Genomic DNA, 15,952 nt, shown 5'->3' with positions numbered 1-15,952 from the left:
AGGAAAGCGCAAGTGCATGCCCGCATTCGAGACGAGGACTGACTCCAATGGGGAGACTCCAGAAGAACCCCAAGATCCATGTCAGCACTGGAGAGGAATCCTCAGGTTCCGGCCCCGACTCCACACAAGGTCTTAGGCCCCGGAATCGACGGGAGAGGAATCCCGAGAGGCCCCCGAGGAACTCGTATATGGACTGGCCTTTCCTGAGGCCAACAGAGCGGGTCCCTGAGGTCCCCGTCGTAAGTCGAGAGCACCTGCCGCAACTCGAGAAAATCCAGGAGGTTTTGCCCTCCAGGCGAGATGAGGCCCACTTCCGCTGAGGATTCTCGAGGCTAATCACATCTAACCACTGGAACTTCCAAAGGGTCATTCAAACCCTTGCTGCAACTCAAGAAGTTCCCCGAAATAACCATCTCCACTCGAGAGGAAGCACGTGGGGTCCCGCAAACATCCAGGGGAGCCCCGTTTCCGCCTCCTAGCTCGAGATGAGGGATCCTTTCCCTGTTTCGTAGGGAAAGAATTCCCGGCGTTCCCTTCGCATCTCAAGAGGAGGCGCTTTCCACAGGAAAGGCGAGAGGAACTCCAGGGTCGAGCCACCATTCCAAGAGTCCCCCAGATGGGTCAGTCCATTCCAGAGGAACCTGATTTCCCTGAACTGCCTTGACGTTCAAGCCGAGGGTCGACTCCCACCACGTGTGCACGTGGGACAGCCCTGTGGGAAAGCCTCGTGGGAAAGCCTCGTGGGAAAGCCTCGAGGGAAAACCATAGATCCTTTGATCCACGCGGCGGACTGCGTGACACTGCTGCTACCGCTCTGGAGGAAAGCTCAAGTGCATGCCCGCATTCGAGACGAGGACTGACTCCCCAGGGGAGACTCCAGAAGTACCCCAAGATCCATGTCAGCACTGGAGAGGAATCCTCAGGTTCCGGCCCCGACTCCACACAAGGTCTTAGGCCCCGGCATCGACGGGAGAGGAATCCCGAGAGGCCACCGAGGAACTCGCATGGGGACTGGCCTTTCTTGAGGCCACCAGAGCGGGTCCCTGAGGTCCCCGTCGTAAGTCTAGAGCACCTGCCGCACCTCGAGAAAATCCAGGAGGTTTTGCCCTCCAGGCGAGATGAGGCCCACTTCCGCTGAGGATTCTCGAGGCTAATCACATCTAACCACTGGAACTTCCAAAGGGTCATTCACACCCTTGCTGCAACTCAAGAAGTTCCCTGAAATAACCATCTCCACTCGAGAGGAAGCACGTGGGGTCCCGCAAACATCCAGGGGAGCCCCGTTTCCGCCTCCTAGCTCGAGATGAGGGATCCTTTCCCTCTTTCGTAGGGAAAGAATTCCCGGCGTTCCCTTCGCATCTCAAGAGGAGGCGCTTTCCACAGGAAAGGCGAGAGGAACTCCAGGGTCGAGCCACCATTCCAAGAGTCCCCCAGATGGGTCAGTCCATTCCAGAGGAACCTGATTTCCCTGCACTGCCTTGACGTTCAAGCCGAAGGTCGACTCCCACCACGTGTGCACGTGGGACAGCCCTGTGGGAAAGCCTCGTGGGAAAGCCTCGTGGGAAAGCCTCGAGGGAAAACCATAGATCCTTTGATCCACGCGGCGGACTGCGTGACACTGCTGCTACCGCTCTGGAGGAAAGCTCAAGTGCATGCCCGCATTCGAGACGAGGACTGACTCCCCAGGGGAGACTCCAGAAGTACCCCAAGATCCATGTCAGCACTGGAGAGGAATCCTCAGGTTCCAGCCCCGCCTCCACACAAGGTCTTAGGCCCCGGCATCGACGGGAGAGGAATCCCGAGAGGCCCCCGAGGAACTCGCATGGGGACTGGCCTTTCCTGAGGCCACCAGAGCGGGTCCCTGAGGTCCCCATCGTAAGTCGAGAGCACCTGCCACAACTCGAAAAAATCCAGGAGGTTTTGCCCTCCAGGCGAGATGAGGCCCATTTCCACTGAGGCTTCTCGAGGCTAATCACATCTAACCACTGGAACTTCCTAAGGGTCCTTCACACTCTTGCTGCAACTCAAGAAGTTCCCCGACATACCCGTCTCCACTCGAGAGGAAGTACGTGGGGTCCCGTACACATCCAGGTAATCCACGTTTCCGCCTCCTAGCTCGAGATGAGGGATCCTGTCCCTGTTTCGTAGGGAAAGCATTCCCGGCGTTCCCGTCGCATCTCAAGAGGAGGCGCTCTCCACAGGAAAGGCGAGAGGAACTCCAGGGTCGTGCCACCATTCCAAGAGTCCCCCAGATGTGTCAGTCCATTCCAGAGGAACCTGTTTTCCCTGCACTGCCTTGACGTTCAAGCCGAGGATCGACTCCCACCACGTGTGCACGTGGGACAGCCCTGTGGGAAAGCCTCGTGGGAAAGCCTCGTGGGAAAGACTCGAGGGAAAACCATAGATCCTTTGATCCACGCGGCGGACTGCGTGACACTGCTGCTACCGCTCTGGAGGAAATCACAAATGCATGCCCGCATTCTAGACGAGCACTGACTCCCCTGGGGAAACTCCAGAAGTACCCCAAGATCCATGTCAGCACTGGAGAGGAATAATCAGGTTCCGGCCCCGACTCCACACAAGGTCTTAGGCCCCGGCATCGACGGCAGAGGAATCCCGACAGGCCCCCGAGGAACTCGCATGGGGACTGGCCTTTCCTGAGGCCACCAGAGCGGGTCCTGAGGTCCCCGTCTTAAGGCGAGAGCACCTGCCGCAACTCGAGAAAATCCAGGAGGTTTTGCCCTCCAGGCGAGATGAGGCCCATTTCCGCTGAGGTTTCTCGTGGCTAATCACATCTAACCACTGGAACTTCCAAAGGGTCCTTCACACCCTTGCTGCAACTCAAGAAGTTCCCCGACATACCCGTCTCCACTCGAGAGGAAGCACGAGAGTCCCGCACACATCCAGGGGAGCCCCGTTTCCGCCTCCTAGCTCGAGATGAGGGATCCTTTCCCTGTTTCATAGGGAAAGAATTCCTGGCGTTACCGTCGCATCTCAAGAGGAGGCTCTCTCCACAGGAAAGGCGAGAGGAACTCCAGGATCCTGCCACCATTCGAAGAGTCCCCCAGACGTGTCAGTCCATTCCAGAGGAACCTGTTTTCCCTGCACTGCCTTGACGTTCAAGCCCAGTATCGGCACCCACCACGTGTGCTCGTGTTACAGCCCTGTGGGAAAGCCTCCTGGGAAAGCCTCGTGGGAAAGACTCGAGGGAAAACCATAGATCATTTGACCACGCGGCAGACTGTGTGACACTGCTGCTACCGCTCTGGAGGAAAGCGCAAGTGCATGCCCGCATTCGAGACGTGGACTGACTCCCCTGGGGAGACTCCAGAAGTACCCCAAGATCCATGTCAGCACTGGAGAGGAATCCTCAGGTTCCGGCCCCGACTCCACACAAGGTCTTAAGACCCGGCATCGACGGGAGAGGAATCCCGAGAGGCCCCCGAGGAACTCGCATGGGGACTGGCCTTTCCTGAGGCCACCAGAGCGGGTCCCGGAGGTCCCCGTCAAAAGTCGAGAGCACCTGCCGCAACTCGAGAAAATCCAGGAGGTTTTGCCCTCCAGGCGAGATGAGGCCCATTTCCGCTGAGGCTTCTCGAGGCTAATCACATCTAACCACTGGAACTTCCAAAGGGTCCTTCACACCGTTGCTGCAAATCAAGAAGTTCCCCGACATACCCGTCTCCACTCGAGAGGAAGCACGAGAGTCCCGCACACATCCAGGGGAGCCCCGTTTCCGCCTCCTAGCTCGAGGTGAGGGATCCTTTCCCTGTTTCGTAGGGAAAGAATTCCCGGCATTCCCGTCGCATCTCAAGAGGAGGCGCTCCCCACAGGAAAGGCGAGAGGAACTCCAGGGTCGTGCCACCATTCCAAGAGTCCCCCAGATATGTCAGTCCATTCCAGAGGAACCTGTCTTCCCTGCACTGCCTTGACGTTCAAGCGGAGGATCGACGCCCACCACGTGTGCACGTGGGACCGCCCTGAGGGCAAGCCTCGTGGGAAAGCATCGAGGGAAAGACTCGAGGGAAAACCATAGATCCTTTGATCCCCGCGTCGGACTGCGTGACACTGCTGCTACCGCTCTGGAGGAAAGCACAAGTGCATGCCTGCATTCGAGACGAGGACTGACTCCCCTGGGGAGACTCCAGAAGTACCCCAAGATCCATGTCAGCAATGGAGAGGAATCCTCAGGTTCCGGACCTGACCCAACACAAGGTCTTAGGCCCCGGCATCGACGGGAGAGGAATCCCGAGAGGACCCCGAGGAACTCGCATGGGGACTGGCCTTTCCTGAGGCCACCAGAGCGGGTCCCTGAGGTCCCCGTCGTAAGTCGAGAGCACCTGCCGCAACTCGAGAAAATCCAGGAGGTTTTGCCCTCCAGGCGAGATGAGGCCCATTTCCGCTGAGGCTTCTCGAGGCTAATCACATCTAACCACTGGAACTTCCAAAGGGTCCTTCACACCCTTGCTGCAACTCAAGAAGTTCCCCGACATACCCGTCTCCACTCGAGAGGAAGTACGTGGGGTCCCGCACACATCCAGGTAATCCACGTTTCCGCCTCCTAGCTCGAGATGAGGGATCCTTTCCCTGTTTCGTAGGGAAAGAATTCCCGGCGTTACCGTCGCATCTCAAGAGGAGGCGCTCTCCACAGGAAAGGCGAGAGGAACTCCAGGGTCGTGCCACCATTCCAAGAGTCCCCCAGATGTGTCAGTCCATTCCAGAGGAACCTGTTTTCCCTGCACTGCCTTGACGTTCAAGCCGAGGATCGACTCCCACCACGTGTGCACGTGGGACAGCCCTGTGCGAAAGCCTCGTGGGAAAGCCTCGTGAGAAACACTCGAGGGAAAACCATAGATCCTTTGATCCACGCGGCGGATTGCGTGACACTGCTGCTACCGCTCTGGAGGAAAGCGCAAGTGCATGCCCGCGTTCGAGACGAGGACTGACTCCCCTGGGGAGACTCCAGAAGTAGCCCAAGATCCATGTCAGCACTGGAGAGGCATCCTCAGGTTCTGGCCCCGACTCCACACAAGGTCTTAGGCCCCGGCATCGACGGGACAGGAATCCCGAGAGGCCCCCGAGGAACTCGCATGGGGACTGGCCTTTCCTGAGGCCACCAGAGCGGGTCCCTGAGGTCCCCGTCGTAAGTAGAGAGCACCTGCCGCAACTCGAGAAAATCCAGGAGGTTTTGCCCTCCAGGCGAGATGAGGCCCATTTCCGCTGAGGCTTCTCGAGGCTAATCACATCTAACCTCTGGAACTTCCAAAGGGTCCTTCACACCCTTGCTGCAAGTCCAGAAGTTCCCCGACATACCCGTCTCCACTCGAGAGGAAGCACGAGGTTCCCGCACACATCCAGGGGAGCCCCGTTTCCGCCTCCTAGCTCGAGATGAGGGATCCTTTCCCTGTTTCGCAGGGAAAGAATTCCCGGCGTTCCCGTCGCATCTCAAGAGAAGGCGCTCTCCACAGGAAAGGCGAGAGGAACTCCAGGGTCGTGCCACCATTCCAAGAGTCCCCCAGATGTGTCAGTCCATTCCAGAGGAACCTGTTTTCCCTGCACTGCCTTGACGTCAAAGCCGAGGATTGACTCCCACCACGTGTGCACGTGGGACAGCCCTGTGGGAAAGCCTCGTGGGAAAGCCTCGTGGGAAAGACTCGAGGGAAAACCATAGATCCTTTGATCCACGCGGCGGACTGCGTGACACTGCTGCTACTACTCTGGAGGAAAGCGCAAGTGTATGCCCGCATTCGAGACGAGGACTGACTCCCCTGGGGAGACTCCAGAAGTACCCCAAGATCCATGTCAGCACTGGAGAGGAATCCTCAGGTTCCGGCCCCGACTCCACACAATGTCTTAGGCCCCGGCATCGACGGGAGAGGAATCCCGAGAGGCCCCCGAGGAACTCGCATGGGGACTGGACTTTCCTGAGGCCACCAGAGCGGGTCCCTGAGGTCCCCGTCGTAAGTCGAGAGCACCTGCCGCAACTCGAGAAAATCCAGGAGGTTTTGCCCTCCAGGCGAGATGAGGCCCATTTCCGCTGAGGCTTCTCGAGGCTAATCACATCTAACCGCTGGAACTTCCAAACGGTCCTTCACACCCTTGCTGCAACTCACGAAGTTCCCCGACATACCCGTCTCCACTCGAGAGGAAGCACGAGGTTCCCGCACACATCCAGGGGAGCCCCGTTTCCGCCTCCTAGCTCGAGATGAGGGATCCTTTCCCTGTTTCGCAGGGAAAGAATTCCCGGCGTTCCCGTCGCATCTCAAGAGAAGGCGCTCTCCACAGGAAAGGCGAGAGGAACTCCAGGGTCGTGCCACCATTCCAAGAGTCCCCCAGATGGGTCAGTCCATTCCAGAGGAACCTGTTTTCCGTGCACTGCCTTGACGTTCAAGCTGAGGATCGACTCCCACCACGTGTGCACGTGGGACAGCCCTGTGGGAAAGCCTCGTGGGAAAGCCTCGAGGGAAAGACATAGATCCCTTGATGCACGCAGCGGAATGCGTGACACTACTGCTACCGCTCTTGAGGGAAGCGCAAGTGCATGTCTGCATTCGAGACGAGGACTGACTCCCCTGGGGAGACTCCAGAAGTACCCAAAGATCCATGTCAGCACTGGAGAGGAATCCTCAGGTTCCGGCCCCGACTCCACACAAGTTCTTAGGCCCCGGCATCGATGGGAGAGGAAACCCGAGAGGCCCCCGTGGAACTCGCATGGGGACTGGCCTTTCCTGAGGCCACCAGAGCGGGTCCCTGAGGTCCCCGTCGTAAGTCGAGAGCACCTGCCGCAACTCGAGTAAATCCAGGAGGTTTTGCCCTCCAGGCGAGATGAGGCCCATTTCCGCTGAGCCTTCTCGAGGCTAATCACACCTAACCACTGGAACTTCCAAAGGGTCCTTCACACCCATGGTGCAACTCAAGAAGTTCCCCGACATACCCGACGCCACTCGAGAGGAAGAACGAGGGTCCCGCACACATCCAGGGGAGCCCCGTTTCCGCCTCATAGCTCGAAATGAGGGATCCTTTCCCTTTTTCGAAGGGAAAGAATTCCCGGCATTCCCGTCATATCTCAAGAGGAGGCGCTCTCCACAGGAAAGGCGAGAGGAACTCCAGGGTCGTGCCACCATTCCAAGAGTTCCCCAGATGTGTCCGTCCATTCCAGAGGAACCTGTTTTCCCTGCACTACCTCGACGTTCAAGCCGAGGATCGACTCCCACCACGTGTGCACGTGGGACAGCCCTGTGGGAAAGCGTCGTGGGAAAGCCTCGTGGGAAAGACTCGAGGGAAAACCATAGATCCTTTGATCCACGCGGCGGACTGCGTGACACTGCTGCTACCGCTCTGGAGGAAAGCGCAAGTGCATGCCCGCATTCGAGACGAGGACTGACTCCCCTGGGGAGACTCCAGAAGTAGCCCAAAATCCATGTCAGCACTGGAGAGGAATCCTCAGGTTCCGGCCCCGACTCCACACAAGGTCTTAGGCCCCGGCATCGCCGGGAGAGGAATCCCGAGAGCCCCCCGAGGAACTCGCATGGGGACTGGCCTTTCCTGAGGCCACCAGAGCGGGTCCCTGAGGTCCCCGTCGTAAGTCGAGAGCACCTGCCGCAACTCGAGAAAATCCAGGAGGTGTTGCCCTCCAGGCGAGATGAGGCCCATTTCCGCTGAGGCTTCTCGAGGCTAATCACATCTAACCACTGGAACTTCCAAAGGGACCTTCACACCCTTGCTGCAACTCAAGAAGTTCCCCGACATACCCGTCTCCACTCGAGAGGAAGCACGAGGGTCCCGCACACATCCAGGGGAGCCCCGTTTCCGCCTCCTAGCTCGAGATGAGGGATTCTTTCCCTGCTTCGTTGGGAAAGAATTCCCGGCGTTCCCGTCGCATCTCAAGAGTAGGCGCTCTCCACAGGAAAGGCGAGAGGAACTCCAGGGTCGTGCCACCATTCCAAGAGTCCCCCAGATGTGTCAGTCCATTCCAGAGGAACCTGTTTTCCCTGCACTGCCTTGACGTTCAAGCCGAGGATCGACTCCCACCACGTGTGCACGTGGGACAGCCCTGTGGGAAAGCCTCTTGGGAAAGCCTCGAGGGAAAGCCATAGATCCCTTGATGCACGCGGCGGAATGCGTGACACTGCTGCTACCGCTTTGGAGGGAAGCGCAAGTGCATGTCTGCATTCGAGATGAGGACTGACTCCCCTGGGGAGACTCCATAAGTACCCCAAGATCCATGTCTGCACTGGAGAGGAATCCTCAGGTTCCAGCCCCGACTCCACACAAGGTCTTAGGCCCCGGCATCGACGGGAGAGGAATCCCGAGAGGCCCCCGAGGAACTCGCATGGGGACTGGCCTTTCCTGAGGCCACCAGAGCGGGTCCCTGAGGTCCCCGTCGTAAGTCGAGAGCACCTGCCGCAACTCGAGAAAATCCAGGAGGTTTTGCCCTCCAAGCGAGATGAGGCCCATTTCCGCTGAGGCTTCTCGAGGCTAAACACATCTAACCACTGGAACTTACAAAGGGTCCTTCACACCCTTGCTGCAAGTCCAGAAGTTCCCCGACATACCCGTGTCCACTCGAGAGGAAGCACGAGTGTCCCGCACACATCCAGGGGAGCCCCGTTTCCGCCTCCTAGCTCGAGATGAGGGATCCTTTCCCTGTTTCGTAGGGAAAGAATTCCCGGCGTTCCCGTCGCATCTCAAGAGGAGGCGCTCTCCACAGGAAAGGCGAGAGGAACTCCAGGGTCGTGCCACCATTCCAAGAGTCAGCCAGATGTGTAAGTCCATTCCAGAGGAACCTTTTTTCCCTGCACTGCCTTGACGTTCAAGCCGAGGTTCGACTCTTACCACGTGTGCACGTGGGACAGCCCTGTGGGAAAGCCTCGTGGGAAAGCCTCGTGGGAAAGACTCGAGGGAAAACCATAGATCCTTTGATCCACGCGGCGGACTGCGTGACACTGCTGCTACCGCTCTGGAGGAAAGCGCAAGTGCATGCCCGCATTCGAGACGAGGACTGACTCCCCTGGGGAGACTCCAGAAGTAGCCCAAAATCCATGTCAGCACTGGAGAGGAATCCTCAGGTTCCGGCCCCGACTCCACACAAGGTCTTAGGCCCCGGCATCGCCGGGAGAGGAATCCCGAGAGCCCCCCGAGGAACTCGCATGGGGACTGGCCTTTCCTGAGGCCACCAGAGCGGGTCCCTGAGGTCCCCGTCGTAAGTCGAGAGCACCTGCCGCAACTCGAGAAAATCCAGGAGGTTTTGCCCTCCAGGCGAGATGAGGCCCATTTCCGCTGAGGCTTCTCGAGGCTAATCACATCTAACCACTGGAACTTCCAAAGGGTCCTTCACACCCTTGCTGCAACTCAAGAAGTTCCCCGACATACCCGTCTCCACTCGAGAGGAAGCACGAGGGTCCCGCACACATCCAGGGGAGCCCAGTTTCCGCCTCGTAGCTCGAGATGAGGGATTCTTTCCCTGCTTCGTTGGGAAAGAATTCCCGGCGTTCCCGTCGCATCTCAAGAGTAGGCGCTCTCCACAGGAAAGGCGAGAGGAAATCCAGGGTCGTGCCACCATTCCAAGAGTCCCCCAGATGTGTCAGTCCATTCCAGAGGAACCTGTTTTCCCTGCACTGCCTTGACGTTCAAGCCGAGGATCGACTCCCACCACGTGTGCACGTGGGACAGCCCTGTGGGAAAGCCTCTTGGGAAAGCCTCGAGGGAAAGCCATAGATCCCTTGATGCACGCGGCGGAATGCGTGACACTGCTGCTACCGCTTTGGAGGGAAGCGCAAGTGCATGTCTGCATTCGACATGAGGACTGACTCCCCTGGGGAGACTCCATAAGTACCCCAAAATCCATGTCAGCACTGGAGAGGAATCCTCAGGTTCCGGCCGCGACTCCACACAAGGTCTTAGGCCCCGGCATCGACGGGAGAGGAAACCCTAGAGGCCCCCAAGGAACTCGCATGGGGACTGGCCTTTCCTGAGGCCACCAGAGCGGGTCCCGGAGGTCCCCGTCGTAAGTCGAGAGCACCTGCCGCAACTCGAGAAAATCCAGGAGGTTTTGCCCTCCAGGCGAGATGAGGCCCATTTCCATTGAGGCTTCTCGAGGCTAATCACATCTAAACACTGGAACTTCCAAAGGGTCCTTCACACCCTTGCTGCAACTCAAGAAGTTCCCCGACATACCCGACTCCACTCGAGAGGAAGAAAGAGGGTCCCGCACACATCCAGGGGAGCCCCGTTTCCGCCTCCTAGCTCGAGATGAGGGATCCTTTCCCTGTTTCGTAGGGAAGAATCCCGGCGTTCCCGTCGCATCTCAAGAGGAGGCGCTCTCCACAGGAAAGGCGAGAGGAACTCCAGGGTCATGCCACCATTCCAAGAGTCCCCCAGATGTGTCAGTCCATTCCAGAGGAACCTGTTTTCCCTGCACTGCCTTGACGTTCAAGCCGACGATCGACTCCCACCACGTGTGCACGTGGGACAGCCCTGTGGGAAAGCCTCGTGGGAAAGCCTCGTGGGAAAGACTCGAGGGAAAACCATAGATCCTTTGATCCATGCGGCGAACTGCGTGACACTGCTGCTACCGCTCTGGAGGAAAGCGCAAGTGCATGCCCGCATTCGAGACGAGGACTGACTCCCCTGGGGAGACTCCAGAAATACCCCAAGATCCATGTCAGCACTGGAGAGGAATCCTCAGGTTCCGGCCCCGACTCCACACAAGGACTTAGGCCCTGGCATCGACGGGAGAGGAATCCCCAGAGGCCCCCGAGGAACTCGCATGGGGACTGGCCTTTCCTGAGGCCACCAGAGCGGGTCCCTGAGGTCCCCGTCGTAAGTCGAGAGCACCTGCCGCAACTCGAGAAAATCCAGGAGGTTTTGCCCTCCAGGCGAGATGAGGCCCATTTCCGCTGAGGCTTCTCGAGGCCAATCACGTCTAACCACTGGAACTTCCAAAGGGTCCTTCACACCCTTGCTGCAACTCAAGAAGTTCCCCGACATACCCGTCTCCCCTCGAGAGGAAGCACGTGGGGTCCCGCACACTTCCAGGGGAGCCCCGTTTCCGCCTCCTAGCTCGAGATGAGGGATCCTTTCCCTGTTTCGTAGGGAAAGAATTCCCGGCGTTCCCGTCGCTTCTCAAGAGGAGGCGCTCTACACAGGAAAGGCGAGAGGAACTCCAGGGTCGTGCCACCATTCCAAGAGTCCCCCAGATTTGTCAGTCCATTCAAGAGGAACCTGTTTTCCCTGCACTGCCTTGACGTTCAAGCCGAGGTTCGACTCCCACCACGTGTGCACGTGGGACAGCCCTGTGTGAAAGCCTCGTGGGAAAGACTCGAGGGAAAACCATAGATCCTTTGATCCACGCGGCAGACTGCGTGACACTGCTGCTACCGCTCTGGAGGAAAGCGCAAGTGCATGCCCGCATTCGAGACGAGGACTGACTCCCCTGGGGAGACTCCAGAAGTACCCCAAGATCCATGTCAGCACTGGAGAGGAATCCTCAGGTTCCGGCCCCGACTCCACACAAGGTCTTAGGCCCCGGCATCGAGGGCAGATGAATCCCGAGAAGCCCACGAGGAACTCGCATGGGGACTGGCCTTTCCTGAGGCCACCAGAGCCAGTCCCTCAGGTCACCGTCGTAAGTCGAGAGCACCTGCCGCAACTCGAGAAAATCCAGGAGGTTTTGCCCTCCAGGCGAGATGAGGCCCATTTCCGCTGAGGCTTCTCGAGGCCAATCACATCTAACCACTGGAACTTCCAAAGGGTCCTTCACACCCTTGCTGCAACTCAAGAAGTTCCCCGACATACCAGTCTCCACTCGAGAGGAAGCACGTGGGGTCCCGCACACATCCAGGGGAGCTCCGTTTCCGCCCCCTAGCTCGAGGTGAGGGATCCTTTCCCTGTTTCGTAGGGAAAGAATTCCCGGCGTTCCCGTCGCATCTCAAGAGGAGGCGCTCTCCACAGGAAAGGCGGGAGGAGCTCCAGGGTCCTGCCACCATTCCAAGAGTCCCCCAGATGTGTCAGTCCATTCCAGAGGAACCTGTTTTCCCTGCACTGCCTTGACGTTCAAGCCGAGGATCGACTCCCACCACGTGTGCACGTGGGACAGCCCTGTGGGAACGCCTCGTGGGAAAGCCTCGTGGGAAAGACTCGAGGGAAAACCATAGATCCTTTGATCCATGCGGCGGACTGCGTGACACTGCTGCTACCGCTCTGGAGGAAAGCGCAAGTGCATGCCCTCATTCGAAACGAGGACTGACTCCCCTGGGGAGACTCCAGAAGTACCCCAAGATCCATGTCAGCACTGGAGAGGAATCCTCAGGTTCCGGCCCCGACTCCACACAAGGTCTTAGGCCCCGGCATCGACGGGAGAGGAATCCCGAGACGCCACCGAGGAACTCGCATGGGGACTGGCCTTTCCTGAGGCCACCAGAGCGGGTCCCTGAGGTCCCCGTCGTAAGTCGAGAGCACCTGCCGCAACTCGAGAAAATCCAGGAGGTTTTGCCCTCCAGGCGAGATGAGGCCCATTTCCGCTGAGGCTTCTCGAGGCCAATCACATCTAACCACTGGAACTTCCAAAGGGTCCTTCACACCCTTGCTGCAACTCAAGAAGTTTCCCGACATACCCATCTCCACTCCAGAGGAAGCACGTGGTGTCCCGCACACATCCAGGGGAGCCCCGTTTCCGCCTCCTAGCTCGAGATGAGGGATCCTTTCCCTGTTTCGTAGGGAAAGAATTCCCGGCGTTCCCGTCGCATCTCAAGAGGAGGCGCTCTCCACAGGAAAGGCGAGAGGAACTCCAGGGTCATGCCACCATTCCAAGAGTCCCCCAGATGTGTCAGTACATTCCAGAGGAACCTGTTTTCCCTGCACTGCCTTGACGTTCAAGCCGAGGATCGACTCCCACCACGTGTGCACGTGTGACAGCCCTGTGGGAAAGCCTCGTGGGAAAGCCTCTTGGGAAAGACTCGAGGGAAAACCATAGATCCTTTGATCCACGCGGCGGACTGCGTGACACTGCTCCTACCGCTCTGGAGGAAAGCGCAAGTGCATGCCCGCATTCGAGACGAGGACTGACTCCCCTGGGGAGACTCCAGAAGTACCCCAAGATCCATGTCAGCACTGGAGAGGAATCCTCAGGTTCCGGCCCCGACTCCACACAAGGTCTTAGGCCCCGGCATCGATGGGAGAGGAATCCCGAGAGGCCCCCGAGGAACTCGCATGGGGACTGGCCTTTCCTGAGGCCACCAGAGCGGGTCCCTGAGGTCCCCGTCGTAAGTCGAGAGCACCTGCCGCAACTCGAGAAAATCCAGGAGGTTTTGCCCTCCAGGCGAGATGAGGCCCATTTCCGCTGAGGCTTCTCGAGGCCAATCACATCTAACCACTGGAACTTCCAAAGGGTCCTTCACACCATTGCTGCAAATCAAGAAGTTCCCCGACATACCAGTCTCCACTCGAGAGGAAGCACGTGGGGTCCCGCACACATCCAGGGGAGCTCCGTTTCCGCCCCCTAGCTCGAGGTGAGGGATCCTTTCCCTGTTTCGTAGGGAAAGAATTCCCGGCGTTCCCGTCGCATCTCAAGAGGAGGCGCTCTCCACAGGAAAGGCGAGAGGAACTCCAGGGTCGTGACACCATTCCAAGAGTCCCCCAGATGTGTCAGTCCATTCCAGAGGAACCTGTTTTCCCTGCACTGCCTTGACGTTCAAGCCGAGGATCGACTCCCACCACTTGTGCACGTGGGACAGCCCTGTGGGAAAGCCTCGTGGGAAAGCCTCATGGGAAAGACTCGAGGGAAAACCATAGATCCTTTGATCCACGATGCGGACTGCGTGACACTGCTGCTACCGCTCTGGAGGAAAGCGCAAGTGCATGCCCGCATTCGAGACGAGAACTGACTCCCCTGGGGAGACTCCAGAAGTACCCCAAGATCCATGTCAGCACTGGAGAGGAATTCTCAGGTTCCGGCCCCGACTCCACACAAGGTCTTAGGCCCCGGCATCGACGGGAGAGGAATCCCGAGAGGCCCCCGAGGAACTCGCATGGGGACTGGCCTTTCCTGAGGCCACCAAGCGGGTCCCTGAGGTCCCCGTCGTAAGTCGAGAGCACCTGCCGCAACTCGAGAAAATCCAGGAGGTTTTGCCCTCCAGGCGAGATGAGGCCCATTTCCGCTGAGGCATCTCGAGGCCAATCACATCTAACCACTGGAACTTCCAAAGGGTCCTTCACACCCTTTCTGCAACTCAAGAAGTTCCCCGACGTACAAGTCTGCACTCGAGAGGAAGCACGTGGTGTCCCGCACACATCAAGGGGAGCCCCGTTTCCGCCTCCTAGCTCGAGATGAGGGATCCTTTCCCTGTTTCCTAGGGAAAGAATTCCCGGCGTTCCCGTCGCATCTCAAGAGGAGGCGCTCTCCACAGGAAAGGCGAGAGGAACTCCAGGGTCATGCCACCATTCCAAGAGCCCCCAGATGTGTCAGTCCATTCCAGAGGAACCTGTTTTCCCTGCACTGCCTTGACGTTCAAGCCGAGGATCGACTCCCACCACGTGTGCACGTGGGACAGCCCTGTGGGAAAGCCTCGTGGGAAAGCCTCGTGGGAAAGACTCGAGGGAAAACCATAGATCCTTTGATCCACGCGGCGGACTGCGTGACACTGCTCCTACCGCTCTGGAGGAAAGCGCAAGTGCATGCCCGCATTCGAGACGAGGACTGACTCCCCTAGGGAGACTCCAGAAGTACCCCAAGATCCATGTCAGCACTGGAGAGGAATCCTCAGGTTCCGGCCCCGACTCCACACAAGGTCTTAGGCCCCGGCATCGACGGGAGAGGAATCCCGAGAGGCCCCCGAGGAACTCTCATGGGGACTGGCCTTTCCTGAGGCCACCAGAGCGGGTCCCTGAGGTCCCCGTCGTAAGTCGAGAGCACCTGCCGTAACTCGAGAAAATCCAGGAGGTTTTCACCTCCAGGCGAGATGAGGCCCATTTCCGCTGAGGCTTCTCGAGGCTAATCACGTCTAACCACTGAAACTTCCAAAGGGTCCTTCACACCCTTGCTGCAACTCAAGAAGTTCCCCAACATACCCGTCTCCACTCGAGAGGAAGCACGTGGGTCCCGCACACATCCAGGGGAGCCCCGTTTCCACCTCCTAGCTCGAGATGAGGGATCCTTTCCCTGTTTCGTAGGGAAAGAATTCCCGGCGTTCCCGTCGCATCTCAAGAGGAGGCGCTCTCCACAGGAAAGGCGAGAGGAACTCCAGGGTCGTGCCACCATTCCAAGAGTCCCCCAGATGTGTCAGTCCATTCCAGAGGAACCTGTTTTCCCTGCACTGCCTTGACGTTCAAGCCGAGGATCGACTCCCACCACGTGTGCACGTGGGACAGCCCTGTGGGAAAGCCTCGTATGAAAGCCTCGTGGGAAAGACTCGAGGGAAAATCATAGATCCTTTGACCCACGCGGCGGACTGTGTGACAATGCTGCTACCGCTCTGGAGGAAAGCGCAAGTGCATGCCCGCATTCGAGACGAGGACTGACTCCCCTGGGGAGACTCCAGAAGTACCCCAAGATCCATGTCACCACTGGAGAGGAATCCTCAGGTTCCGGCCCCGACTCCACACAAGGACTTAGGCCCCGGCATCGACGGGAGAGGAATCCCGAGACGCCCCCGCGGAACTCGCATGGGGAATGGCCTTTCCTGAGGCCACCAGAGCGGTTCCCTGAGGTCCCCGTTGTAAGTCGAGATCACCTGCCGCAACTCGAGAAAATCCAGGAGGTTTTGCCCTCCAGGCGAGATGAGGCCCATTTCCGCTGAGGCTTCTCGAGGCCAATCACATCTAACCACTGGAACTTCCAAAGGGTCCTTCACACCATTGCTGCAACTCAAGAAGTTCCCCGACATACCCGTCTCCACTCGAGAGGAAGCACGTGGGGTCCCGCACACATCCAGGGGAGCTCCGTTTCCGCCTCCTA

Source organism: Ovis canadensis, chromosome 16 (assembly GCF_042477335.2).
Source record: "Ovis canadensis isolate MfBH-ARS-UI-01 breed Bighorn chromosome 16, ARS-UI_OviCan_v2, whole genome shotgun sequence".
NCBI classification, from domain to species: domain Eukaryota; kingdom Metazoa; phylum Chordata; class Mammalia; order Artiodactyla; family Bovidae; genus Ovis; species Ovis canadensis.
Note: the sequence above shows the minus strand (reverse complement) of the source record.